The 13272-nt window shown below is 41.4% G+C and overlaps 1 protein-coding gene across 1 annotated transcript in view; it reads right to left on the reverse strand.

The window, feature by feature from the left end:
* SNTG1 (syntrophin gamma 1) overlaps window positions 1-13272 on the reverse strand; it is a 472569-nt gene that overhangs the window by 325288 nt on the left and 134009 nt on the right. Inside the window, exon 2 of the mRNA XM_059901577.1 lies at window positions 3764-3838. The gene's annotated coding sequence lies outside the window, so the exon portion shown is untranslated. The remainder of the gene's footprint in view (window positions 1-3763; window positions 3839-13272) is intronic.

The raw sequence follows: 13272 nt of genomic DNA on the forward strand, positions 1-13272 counted from the left end.
GACAAACGTAATCTCAAATGTTATCATGTAAGTGTAGAGAAACATGTACTTAATTAGGATTAGGACACCTGAAAACTTTGTGCAAGATGGTGGGATTTGTGTTTGGGTCTTACATGGTAAGAAGGCTTTTAACAGAGGGAAGAGGATTCCCTTGAATAATTAGTACCACACAGAGTTCACAGCATTGAGGAAAGATGAGATTTAAGGATGAAACAAAACTAGATCCAGGTAGCAGCAATAAAAATAATCACCAGAAAATGGGTGAAATGAAAGAAAGAGTGGTGGCTATAGACTTTATGAACAACTGGAATTCCAAGAAGTAAGAAATGCCCAGTGGTATGGCTGCACTTTGCAGAGAAGCGGCGGACGACGTGGAATAAACACTGACCAAGTATATGCTGTGGTTTGAAGAGGCTCCACACTGTATCTGTTCACTTGTGCGTTTGTCTTGTTTTAAACCGCATTTTCCAATTCATTAGCTCCAAAACTTACATGTTAGGCAACCACCTAAAATTTCCTTAAGGTTCTCAGCGTGGGTGTGTGTGTGTGTGTGTGTGTGTGTGTGTGTGTGGAAAGAGAGAGAGGAAGGAGGGGGCAGGCGGAAAAGGAGAAGAAACAAGAAATCTCACTCAGTTTCTCCCATGGCTTCTTAGACTTTCCCTCATAGAACCTGCATAAATTATAACTACTTAAATTTTCTGTTTTTAACTCTTTAATGTCAGTGTCCCCTACCAAGGATTGCTCATAATGTGTATTTGCCTGGGAGGGTGTTAATAAACTTTTATTTTGGAAGAAAACATGTCTACTTACTCCGAGAGTGTATTTTAAAGTGACTTGTAAATGTTTGGGTTCCTAATTTACAAAGACACTATAAAAGTTTAATATGAAAAACGAAGATAAAATGCCGCAGCTGACGCCGCCGGTTGCGGGCGAGGATACAGAGCATCGGGCACTCCCCTCGCTGCTGGCAGGACTGGACGACAGCTCTACAGCTTCTTACAAAACCGTCTACATTCTTACCACGGATGCAGCTGTCGCACTAGCAGGTATTCAACCAAATGGTTCAAAAGTATATTAACCCTGCACCTGGATGTTTATAATAGCTTTCTTCAAAATTTCCTTCTTAGGTGAGTGAATAAACAAACAGACGAAGGAAGAAACGTACATCTATAGAGTGGCATATGACTCAGCTTAAAAAAATCACCTATCAAGCCACAAAATGACATGATGAATCTTAAATACATATCGTTCAGTGAAAGAAGCCAGGTGAAAAGGCTTAAACACTGGACATTTGGGAAAGGGGAAAACTGTAGAAATGATGAAGAATCAGTGGTTTCCAGAAGTTTAGAAGGAGGAGAGGAGAGTTGAGTAGGTGAAGCAGGGAGTATTTTCAGGTGGTGAAACTCCTCTCTCTGATGCTACAGGGGTGACTTCCTGACACGGTGCATTTGTCAAATCCTGTGGAACTTGGCAGCACAGCGGGAGCTGTAATGCAGATTAAACGTGGTGGCCACGCTGCTGGTGCCTGTGAGGGCACAGTGGTTCTCCCTCCCATGAAGCCAGCCCCGCCCCTGCTTCAAGGTCAGTGTTTGCCCAGTGAGCTTGGACCCCTGCACTTCGGCTTGGTGCCAGCATCTCGGAGTCGGCTCAGGAAACCAACGAGGCTGGACCAGCTGGACTTCGATGACTCCTGCTCTGTGGGAACGGCAGAGGCCGTGCTACCGATGGGCCCTTGTACGCAGCGGAGGGGAGCCCTCAGGGACGTTAGGAGACGAGGCACGGACTGCAGCAGAGGCTTTATCACCTGGGCACGGGTGGCCATCCCCAGGACTACTCCAGCCTGCAAGCAAGGAAGGCAGCTGCCGCGCAGAAAGTAGGAGGGCCGAGTGGACGTGGGAAGTAGGAGAACTCGGTCCACACTCGCAGGAGGGCTTCACAGCCTCATCAGTTTGGCTGCCACATTCCAGGGCTCCTCCAGTTCTGTCCTGCAGCTACGATACCGCACGCAGCATTTAAAGTGATAACATGTATGAGACTTTACTTTAGAACTTTTCGTTGTTTCCTTTATCACCAAAGGTATCTCACGGTGACCTTAAGACTTTCCTGTGAATCTTCTTCACAGCCAGACACAGATGCATAAACATACTGTGTTTTAAGCCCTGAGAGGCTGCCAATAGGTCTTCAGCGGCCAGAATTATCCAACATTCTCGACTAAATTTTCCAGATAAGGGAGAGATGGGATTATCAAGACTAAAGCAGCCTAGATTAAAATCTGTCCATGAAGGAAAGCAATGCCATGAGCTTCCAGAAATCCACCCATACTGACTGGGAGCTGGAAAGGAGAGTAATCAGAAGAATTGACCCTAATGTAGCAGACTTTTATCTGTGGGAGGATGTCTTTGAAATACACAGAATGCAACTCCAGAAATACTGTCATCAACTTATTAATTTTTCTGAAATATTTATTGGGACCCTGTACATGTTGGCATGATAGTAGATCCTGGAGTCGCAAAGAGAAACTAGAGTTTTTTCCTTCAAACTCTCATGGAAATAAAAATAAGCAAAAACCGTAATGTAAGTCAGCATCCTCGTTTCCACACCAGAGATCAGGGTCCCCAGACACCAGGGCTGGAGCCACACCTGCCACTGGCTGCAGAGTCATCAGATCCCCATGTAAGCAAGGCTGGTGGAGCACAGATCAGAGTTAGAAAGCGTGAAGAAAGTTGCTTGAATATGAAGTCAGTCTTGGACTCAAGACTAAGCGTCTTTGCATTTGACAATTGCGTCATTTTTTCCATGATAGACAATACAGTCAGCACAACTAGAAGCAGAGATGTTTTACTAGTGAAGCCAGTGGTTCTAACCTCACAAATATGCCTGAAAGGACTGGGAATTTGAATAACAAGTCTGGAGGCAAATAGGCCAACGGAAGTTACTTCCTGTGAGCAGATGTGACATTTAACACAAAGAGGGGGCAGAGCAGGGCCAGATGAATCAAAGTACAAGGTCAAAGGTCTCAAACATCTTCACAGCACAGAAGAGCAGCAATAGCTTCAAACTTACCAGTTCAGATATTACGTATTTGTATTATAGTAACCTTGTTTTGGCAATTAGAAGGAAAATGCCCAGGAAGGCTGAGACTTCCTGAGCCTGGTGGGTAGGGCAGCAAGCACCATTCAGGGGCAGGGGACCCAGCTGGAAGGGCAGCTCACACAATGGCTGTCCAGTGTGCTCTTGCTCAGGGGGCTATTTTCCATTCAAATGGGAAGCCAGTCTAGCTCTAAGTGTGGACAAACAAGTGGGAGGCACAAGTGAAATTCTACAGGTCAGGGCAGAGACTATAAGAAATCCATCAACAGTGCATGCTGAGACATGTGCTTTGTAAGTACTCCGTGTGAGAGCAGGCGATGCGGGTAGAGTGTGTGTTATAGACCAAGTGTAGCATTTGTCCTCCTCATTTATCCTCTCCTGTGATTGCAGAAGGTGTGTCGAGGCTAGGATTAGCCACCCTAAATGAAGCTCCATCACCCCCTTTACAACTGCCTTTGCCCCTCTCGTCATTTATAACATCTGACCTGTCCTGGGCTGCAGTCGGGGTTTGCAGGATACGATACTTTGAAATCCTGTAGAATGGGCTTTGCATAATGTGAAGTGAACACATACAATACCTGATGTTGGGAAATTCTAAGTAGGTAATAAATAACATTCTCTGGCAGAGCAATAACTTTACTCACAATGACTTATTGAAAAGTAACGGTCTTACTTGAATTTCAGTAGAGTAATATTTTCCTTTTGCGGAGGTCACTTCTCTGGCAATCTCAACATTCTGGAGGGTAGTCTAGATGCAGAAAGCAAAAATAAAGGCCTGTGAGCATTCAAAAGAGAAAGAGTGAAATCTATACACTGAAATGTACTCACTTTATCCATAAGGAACACATGCATCCCATTCACACTTATATCACATATAATTTTACGACATTTTCTTGTCAGTTTCTCTCAAAGCCTTGTGAATCATCAAGAGGAGAAATAAGAATACAACAAAGGAGGCAAAAATATGCAATGGGGAAAGACAGCCTCTTCAATAAATGGTATAGGGAAAACCAGACAGCTACATGCGAAAGCATCAAACTGGACTACTTTTCCACTCCATATACACAAGTAAACTCAAAATGGATTAAAGACTTAAATGTAAGACCTGAAACCAAAAAATTTCTAGAAGAAAACATGAGCATTATGTTCATAACATTAGTTATAAACATTAGTCTTGACATTAGTCAAACATTACTCTGACATTAGTCTTGGTAATATTTTTTGGATATGTGTCCTCAGGCAACGGAAACAAAAGCAAAAATAAACAAAACAGGACCATATCAGACTAAAAAGCTTTTGCACAATGAAAGAAACTAACAACAAAAGAAAAACGCTGCCTACTGAATGGGAGAAGATATTTGCAAATGATATATTCAATAATGGGTTTATATCCAAAATATACAAAGAACTGATATAACTTAATATGGGAAAAAAAGCAACCAGTGTAAAAAATGGGCAAAGAATATGAATAGACATTTTCCCAAAGACATACAGATGGTCAACAGGCACATGAAAAGGGGCTCAGCAACACTGATCACCATGGAATGCAAATCAAAACCTCAATGAGATATCACCTCACACCTGTCAGAATGACTAACAAATAGACAACAAATAACAAAAATCAAAGAAACAAGAAATAACAAATCAAAAAGACAACAAATGACAAGTGTTGGTGAGGATGTGGAAAAAAAGGAACGCTAGTACACTACTGGTTGGAATGTAAATTGGTGCAGCCTCTATAGAAAACAGTATGGAGGGTCCTCAAAAAATTAAAAATATTCAATCTACGTATCAAAAGATCCAGCAAATTGACTTCTGGGTATTTTTCCAAAGAAAACAAAACACTAATTAGAAAAGATATACTCACTCCTAGGTTCATTGAAGCATTATTAGTAATGGCCAATATATGAAAGCAACGTAAGTGCCCATCAATGGATGAATGGATACAGAAGCTGTGGTAGAGATATACAATGGAATACTACTCAGCCACAGAAAAGCCTGGAATCTTGTCATCTGCAGTTACAACATGGATGCACCTAGACAGTATTATGCTGATTGAAGTTAGTCAGACAGAGAAAGACAAATGATGTATATCATTTATATGTGGACTCTAAAAAAAAAAACAAAACAAGTGAACAAACATAACAAAACAGAAACAGAGTTACGGATACAAAGAACAAACAGGTGACTGCCAGAAGAGAGAGGCTAGGGGATGAGTGAAATAGGTGAGGGAGATTAAGAGGTACAAACTTCCAGTTACAAACCAAATGAGTCACAGGGATGAATGTACCGTGTGGGGAATATCGTCAGTAATACTGTAATGGCTTTGTAGGGTGACAGATGGCAACTAGACTTATGGTGGTGGCCAATTTGTAATGTATAAAAATACTGAATCACTATGTTGTACACCTGAAACTAATATAATATTGTAAGTCAATTATATGTCAATGAAAATAATCCAAAAACCAAAAAAGAAGCAATAAGGTAGTAACTATATCCCAAATAGCTAATGTCATAAGATTAATTTCTGTAGAACAGATTTTAGGGAAATTGGCTTTAAAAGAAGTACAAAAGTGTATTTGGTAATCTGCCCAAAATTGTGTCTGCCAGTAGTTGGCATTTAGATCTAAACTGCCAATGTTGCAGCCTTTAGAATTAGATTCCAAGTTTAAATCATTGATAATATTTAAGAGCATTCCTTGTGAGGAAAAGCCTATTGATCTGATGCCAAGAGGTGATTACTATTTTTAATGAGACATAGCTATTAACTCAGTTTTATAATGCAGGAGAGGGGCTAGCCTCTATAAATCAAGGCCTCAGCAACAGATTGCTAATGCTCAAGGCTAGAATGATGTTGCTGCCTCGGCCTCTTAATTTTTAATGACCCCATTTATGTTATCTGTCCTCTCATGAACCCAACTGTAGTTTGGAAAATAATACTTTAGTAAAGTGATAGCCAGGTGAGATGTCGTACTTAATAGAGCAGTGATTCTCAGGGGAAGATCCAGGGAGGGACATGCAGCTGTCTGCACAGGAGTTGCTGGCATAGTTCCACAAAGACACTTCTGATTCACTAGATACATTCAGGTCCTGAATCTGATCCAGATTTAAACAGAAACCTATAAATATGGCTATCTAGTAAACTTCCCGGAGAAAGCTGCACCTTGGCCAAGTCGGGAACCCTAAACTAGAGTATAAGCTCACGGGCTGCGGCGGGAATAATTCTGGAATGGCTCCTAGTTCCTGCCCTGGTGTACGCTCTGGATGACGCCCTCCCTGTGACTGTGGGCTGAGCTCGTGGCCTTGATGTATTGACATTTTACTCATGGGATGAGGTTCCATTAGATGACAGAGGTGAAGGGATTTTGCAGCTGTAATATCCCAAGTCAGTTAATTTTGAGTTAAGCAATTTGAGAAGGATTATCCTAGGCGGCCAGTCTTGGTCAGGTAGGAACTCTCACAAAGGGACAGAGATTCAGAGATTCACACTCTTCTTCCGGCTTTGCAGAAGGGAGCTGCCTGGCTGGGAGATGCCCACACCCCCTATAAGCTCAGAGCAACCAGTGTCTGACACACACACAGGGAATGGGGAAACGGGTCCTACACACAGGGAAATGGATTCTGCCAATGACTCAAATGCACTTGGAGAAAGACCCCAAACTCAGGAGGATAACACAGCCTGGCTGACACTGTGATTGTAGTTCTTTTTTAACCTCTGAGTGTGTGGAAGTGAAAAATATTGTGACTACTCTATGGTTTGGTGCCACTGCCTTGGTTCATGCTAAGGCACTAGCAGTTTTACCTGCCATTGCTTTTGCACCTGGTGCAAATGTAAACACAGTCCAACAGGGAAATAAAAACATAGTGTTATCATGAATATAGTTTTGACCTCTCAGACTTGCTAAGAGGGTCTCACTCCCCCCGACCCCAACACACACACAACGTCCTGTGGACACCACTTTGACAAATATCGCTAAAGTGAATTCAGACAGAAGTGAGCTTATAGTTAAGTAGAAGAGAAGAATCTTATATATGCTGCACATCAGAAAGTAATAAATGACATGGAAGTCCAAAGTGCTCTGGGAATCCAGGGGCAGGTGAAAGTATTCTCCTTTTAGTAGGATCCCAAGAAAACATTCTTAGAGGAGTTAATGTTTTACAAATTTGGAGAAGCATAAGACCTAAAACGGTAAAATTCCTACAAGAAAATACAGGAGAAAAAGCTCCTTGAACTTGGTCATGGCAATGATTTTTGGATTTTTTTGACACCAATAGCACAGGTAACAAAAGCAAAAATAAACAAGTGAACATGCCGGGCTACATCAAACTAAAAAGCTTATGCACAGTGGAAGAAATAATTTAAAAAATGAAATGGCAACCTATAGAATGAAAGAAAATATCTGCAAACCTTCTATCTGATAATGGGTTAACATCCAAAATATATAAGGAACTCATACAACTCAATAAAAAAAAAAATCGTATGATCTGATTTTAAAATAGCCCAAGGCGCTGTCTAGCTATATTTCCAAAGAAGACATACAAATGGCCAACAGTCACACAAATATGTGCTCACCCTTGCACACTGTTGAATGTAAATTGGTACAGTAACGATGGAAAACAGTATGAACTTTCATCCAAAAATTAAAAATAGAACTACCATTTGATCCAGCAAGCCCACTTCTGAACGTATATCTAAAGGAAATAAAATCATTATCTCAAAGAGATACCTGCACTGCCATGTTCACTGCAGCATTATTTACAACAGCTAAGCCAGGGAAAAAACCTAAGTCTGTTGACAGATAAATGGATAAAGAAAACATTGTATATACATATAATGAAATATTATTCAACCATAAAAAATAAGGAAGCTCTGCCATTTGTGACAATATGGATGAACCCTGAGGACATTATGCTAAGTGAGAGAGACAGAATATTAGTAAACAGCTCTAATTACAACCAAACCGGACACCAAGAATTCCAGAGACAAAGATAAATGGAAAATGAGAACACAGTCAAAAGCATAAACAAATGGTAAAGGACATCATTTGTGAAGAAGTATTAGCATAAACAAAGCAATCTGCAGATACTAATAACATTGGAACACCTACAGAATCAGAACTGTAAACCACCGAAATTATCATTGGCAACTATGAAACACAAAATGACTAGGTAGAATATGTTTAAAAAATTGAAAGGTGAATTAGAAAAAGAAGCTGTAAGAATAAACTCTGTCAAAATCTATCAGATAGGTTTGAAAAAGAATAAGAAGATCTTATAAAAATGGCATACATAATAAATCAAGGATTAATGAAGAGTTAAACAGTAAAACCAGTGAAATCAGTGAATTACGCAGATCTCAAGCAAATACTCTGCAGGTGGAATAAAAATAACCCAGATGTGGAAGTTATGAGAGGTTAGACACTAACATGCATCTACTCTGAGTTCTGAAAGGTAAGAATAGAGAGCCTGTCCAGAAGCCATCTCTGAAAGGATAATAATGAAATTTTCTAGAACAATGAGGAAGATTAAGTCAGTTTCAAGGTCATCATATCTCAAAACTGTAACAGTGGAGAGACACTATTTAAAGACATAATGGTTAATCATTTTCCAAACTGCTGAAATAACTAACCCTTCAGATTCAGGAAAATTAAAATAATAGAGATAATTAAGAAGACAACCACACCTAAAATATCACAGTGAAACTTTATAATAGTATAAACAAAAAGAAATATTAAATTAGCCACAGGGAAGAACCAGATTACCAACATCACAGCTTTATTCCCAACGGAAAGTATGGAAGGCGTAAAAAGAGAATTAAACCATCAGAGCACTGAAAGAAAGTAGCTTTTAACGAGGACAAAAACAAGCAAGATTTTTTTACACCAGCAAAATTTTAAAAAATGTGTTGGCAAGTGACCCTTATTAAAAGATGTCGTAAGTGGTCTTGTGGAATTTTAATACAAATAAAATAAAACTCTGTTCTGCTTTGGCTTAGGAGGTAGAAATCCACACACACACACACACACACACACACACGCATGCACATACGTGCTCAAGATAAACAAGCACAGGGAGTCTGGCTGATGGGGGGGTGCGTCACCCGTAGCATTTCTTTACCCTCAGAAGAAACTGTGGCCATGGCACATCTGGGACAAGCAACCCCCAACGTAAGCATCCTGTTCCCCTCCAAATGCCCTTCCTCCTCACCACCACCGCAACTGCTGAGCGAGTTAGCTGGTGCCTCTCCCAGGGTTGGGGTTCTCACACTGCCTGATTTCCAGCGTCGCACAGAACAAAGATTTGCCTCATAGATGCTTATTGATTGACTGATGGTCCCACTCATCTCAACGGGGACCTTACAGAACAATACATTATCTTAACGCCATAACAAATTGTGTGACATTTCACTCTGGCGCCGAAAATGATAGCTTCATTATGATATGCAACAAAGCCACAAGGTTTTCTGTTACATGTGAAAATCTTCAGACATCATTCACTGAATTTGGAAATATGGATCCAACTGAATGAAATTACTGAACTATCTGAGTTCACTCATCACCAAGAATCACTGTGAATCTTCCTGCAAACCGTCTCATCTCCTTTAAACTCCAGGGACTCACTCTTGGCTCTAGTGCTTTGCAATCTTGGCAGGTATCTGGGGGATGTGCACAGTGGGCACATGAAAGATAATCAGCCGTTTCTTCAAATAGCACCATTGTAAAGTAAATTCATCCCTCAGTCCTGTAAATGGAGAGGGCGCTTTCTTTTCTCCCTTGCTGAACTCTCCAAGAGCAGAGACCATAACCATGACACATCTTATGGACCTGCTCTTGTTTTTTAAGGTTTCACTAATGGACTCTCAAGAAAATTGTTTGGAGTAATTGTAGCATATCTTTGGGAATTTTAACCGAGTCAAATGTTGGCAGACATGACACAGGCATTCTGTTTTCCAGGTCAATAACATTTCATATATTGCAGCCCTTCTGGGAGGGCCATTCAGCAGTATGTATTAAAGCCTAAATCATTTACATCCTTTTGACTAAGTAGGGCTTAAGGAAATAAGTCATATCAATAGATATCCATGCATAGGAATGTGTACGACAATGTTATATTAAAAACAAAAACAGATTACATGTCCAAATACGAATCATTGGTTTAAAAAATGTGTTATGTACATTCAGGATAATATTTTGTTGCCATTTAGAACTCTTTAAAAGCTTTTTGATGACATAATTTCCTCATGCTGTATGTCTGCTATGGACTGAATCATGTCCTCCGAAACTTCACATGTGGAATATCCCACCCCAAGGCGACCGTATTTGAGACAAGCTGTGCCCGGATCCCTGACCACTGGACAGGGGGCGTAGCAGGTGCACTTCGCCTTGAGCCTGTGGTCCCAGACGGGACTGCAACAGAAACCGAGACGGCGCTGACCATCTCCTCTCTCTCTGGGCACACGGCTTCCTCTGCCTTCCAGATCATTCCCTTCTCCTGTCTCCTTCCTCACCAGTGACACTTGTTGGTTCCAGCTGATTTCTCCTGCAATCCATACATTTTGGAAGGCACGGAGCCTCAGGCTTCAGAGCACTTTTCTCCATACGGTCTCTTCCAAGGTGATGCTGTCCAGCCTCAGAGTGTCAGATGCCATCCCGGTGTCAACGATGCCTCAGAGCAGGACGCAGGGCCCTGCCGGGCCTCTCCTGGGACCTCTTCGCACAGCCTTTTTGCTCCCTGCCACTTCCTCCAGGCCCCTGCAGCTGCGACATCCCACCGAGTGCTTTCCCCGCCAGGTGAACCGGCACCGAGCGCTCCACCCTTCACCCTGCTGTCTTCATTCTCAATACTGCTAACTGCAGTCTAGTGCACTATTTATTTACACGTTTGCTTACTTAGTGACTGTTCTCTCCACGAGAAGATGAACCCCTACTACAGTCTTTGTTTTGTCTACTGCCACGTTTCCACACCTACACTAGCGCATGGAACATAGAAACCACAACTCCAACATCCGCTGAATGAATGAGGAGAATCCACTGTGGGCAGGGGTGGGGGGGAGGGGCAGCGGTTGTGATGCTGAGACATCAGTGCTGTGAGGCGGGGGGCGCAGATCTTGTCATTTACACTAGGGTGGAGGTGACCGGGCAGAGTAAAAACAGTGTCTTAGCCCGTGCCCCCCTCCCAGTCTCTTACACTGACACAGTAGCCCTCAAATTCATCTCCCCACCTTCAGCCTCACCCTAACCCCCTCCTCCTCCACGCTGCCTGGGAGGACTTTAAACCCAGGACACTCAGACTGTATAGGAGGGTCCTCCGTGCTGACCACTGTGCTGAAGCCATTCCGAAGCAGTTATTTTTTTCCCCCAAATGTGCTGCACTTGAGGTTGCTCTCCACAAATCCCTTTCCAAAGCCCTAAATGCTCTGTGCCCTCTTCTTCCTGGTGAAAACCTACGCTCATTCAGGAGATGGTTCAAACGTGTCGGTTCTAAGGATGCCCCTGACCTCTTCCTCATTCAGGTGCGCTGGTCACCACTTCCTCTATGCTCCCGAAGCCAAACCCTGCAGGCCCTTCTGTTGGTCACCGTGGGTCTACTGGTTTATTGGTCTGTTTGTCATAACCGATTCGAGCACAGGGATAAATCCCATTCATCTCTGAGCCTCTCTCAGCCCAGACCTAAAATAATATTCAACTAATATCAAATCCATGCTCCAGTAAGCAAATGGAAATGTGGACGTGGTGTGTAATGAGGAAGAAGAGAAGGAAAATTCGAGAGGAGGGAGGGAGATGAGTGGACATTGTGTGAAGTTTATGAAGTCGTCCTCACAGAATACGTAGGTTACAAAGGAGGTTAAAATAACCCAAGTCCTGAGCTTGGAAGAGCAGGTAAAGAAGGTGTCAAGTAGTGATAAACAAACAAAAAAAAAACCTTAGGAAAGATTGACCCAAGTGGTGGAATCTATGTTTCAAGATTTCATTTTTTATCAAATGATTTAAAGAGAAAAACTATTCCTATAATTGAAACATCTGGAAATTAGTTACTGCTTTTCACAATTAATGATGATTAGTGATTTTGAGATAGTTCTAATTTTAATAGAATATAAAGGATCTCTTTTCCTAGTATTCAATATTTTGTTTTATATATGTTCTTTTGTCTAGACAGGAACACTATAAAGAAAACCAAAGAAAATTCTGAAAGGCTATGTGAAGTATAACTAATGAGAAAACATCATAAATGCATGAACAGACACATGAAAAACAATAAATAGTTCTTTCTTCCCATTGATCTTTTTAATATCTGCTTCATATAATGGCAGCTATGAACAAACTTCTCCATTGGTAAACACACAACCAGAACCAATATATCAATTCAAATAATGACAAATGCCTACAAAAATGAAAATAAAAATCAAGGAAGACTAGAGTTCTTCAGTTGTATTCTTTTATGTGATATTTAAATTTTTGGTTTATCTATTTATTACCATATGATAGAATGTTGTTTAAGAACTGCCAGGGTTTTAATATAAAATAGAATTCAGTTATTAATGCACATGGGATAAAATAAAACCAGACTTCTTTCAGAAAGCTTTGAGGACAGAGTCTTGGTAAGGGGAGTGAATAACCGTGAATAAGATTGCCACTTTGAGACTGTTTCTTGTTGACTGGGGTTGCGCTTTGCAAGAGATTATCTTTTCCCATCCCTCAGTGGAGCAAGCCTGAGAGTCAGAGAAAAGTTCATTTTCAGGCCGGCTCCTGCGCTGACACAGCTGGACCCGAGGAAGTGTTTCTCACTGAGATCGCAGGAAATGACCAATTCGAGGTCAGATCTATGCCATGGCTTCTGTTTCTTGGATCTTTTTTCATTGCAAAGAACATGAAAGAGGCCTGAAATTACTCTGACAACCACTGAGAGAATATCATCAAAGCTGGACCTGTTTTTATAGTGATTTTGGATAATTCTAGTCTCCTGTCCAAAGTGAGTCCTGCCATCTAGGCTCTGAATCTCAACTCTCTCAAAAACCATACCCCGTAAGTTATCCATGGATTCCCTCTCTTTCTGTTATCTTTCATGTAACCTTTCAACAGTTTTTTCTCCTTAAGTACACCTACCTCAGTGTACTGTCTCTCAATTTTTAAAATTAAAAAAAGAATGCACTCCACCCACTCAGGCCCCCTGGCTGCCATTCTA

The sequence above is a fragment of the Balaenoptera ricei genome, chromosome 17 (assembly GCF_028023285.1).
Source record: "Balaenoptera ricei isolate mBalRic1 chromosome 17, mBalRic1.hap2, whole genome shotgun sequence".
Classification (NCBI taxonomy): Eukaryota; Metazoa; Chordata; class Mammalia; order Artiodactyla; family Balaenopteridae; genus Balaenoptera; species Balaenoptera ricei.